Source organism: Oryzias latipes, chromosome 10 (assembly GCF_002234675.1).
Source record: "Oryzias latipes chromosome 10, ASM223467v1".
Classification (NCBI taxonomy): Eukaryota; Metazoa; Chordata; class Actinopteri; order Beloniformes; family Adrianichthyidae; genus Oryzias; species Oryzias latipes.
The window spans coordinates 18,942,743-18,943,831 of record NC_019868.2 but is presented as its reverse complement, the minus strand read 5'-3'; positions in this window follow the sequence as shown (position 1 = coordinate 18,943,831).

Here is a 1,089-nt window from a genome sequence, read left to right as displayed (position 1 = left end):
TTAGAAAGAATGAATTTGGGTAATTTCCCTGAAGATAAACATTGTAATTAGCACCACCTGGTGGATGAATGTTTTGAGAGAGACTTTTCCCAACTGAACAGAAATAATTGTTAAAAATATCAGGTAAACTGAGATTGTTTGATTGACATTGCTCTAAGGCACAGTGGCGCCTCCAGAAATTTTTCATGGGGGTGGCCAGTGGGGGGCCACATTAAATCTTGGGGTGGCACACAAAAACCATGAGCTATATTTTTAAAATTCATTCTACCAAACGTAGTAAAACAACCTTTAGAAAACCAACAGAAAGATAAATGCCTACTGATATTTTGTAGAACATGAACTTATAGTAGATACTACTAGTATAATAACTAATAGATACTAGTAGATACCATTAGTAGATACTACTACTGATATATATATATATATATTTTTGTTTATATTTAATGCTTTGGTGTGTCTGCTTGGGGTGTTCGGCTCTTGACTGAGAGATATCTATAATGAACAAAAAATGAAATCTGTTGTTCTGAAATAATAATAAAAATATCCTCCTAATTATTAATTATATCTGTAGACATTTCTATTCAGACTAATAATCATGAAACATTTTTATTATTAGGGTAACATAATTCTAACTTCACCTGTTGGTCCAGGAACAGGTGGAGCACCTGCTTATGCTGAGTTCTGCCTTGTTTCTCTGACCAATGATGCTGACTGATGCTGAGAGTCTCATCTTTGTCTTCCTCATTCTCTTCTGTCATTCATGCTGCTCTGTCTCATCTTCCTCCTCCTCCTCACTACTCCTCTGTTGCTCCCCTTCCATCTCTTTCACTCCTTCTGCTGCACTTTTATTCTTAAAATAAGAATATATGTTGAATTTCTCTTCATTCTCTGAAAATGGACAGACACAAGCATCAACTAATGACTATAGGTAACTCTGTGGAAACAAAAACACATCAAAATGTTGCGGTAACACAACAACCAGTGCTTAAATAGTTCCATAAAAATGAGTGGCGCGTGTGACAGGGACATCCTTTGTTTACTTATTAATAAAAAGTAATGACACATCCACCGCCGCTGATGATGTGGCGT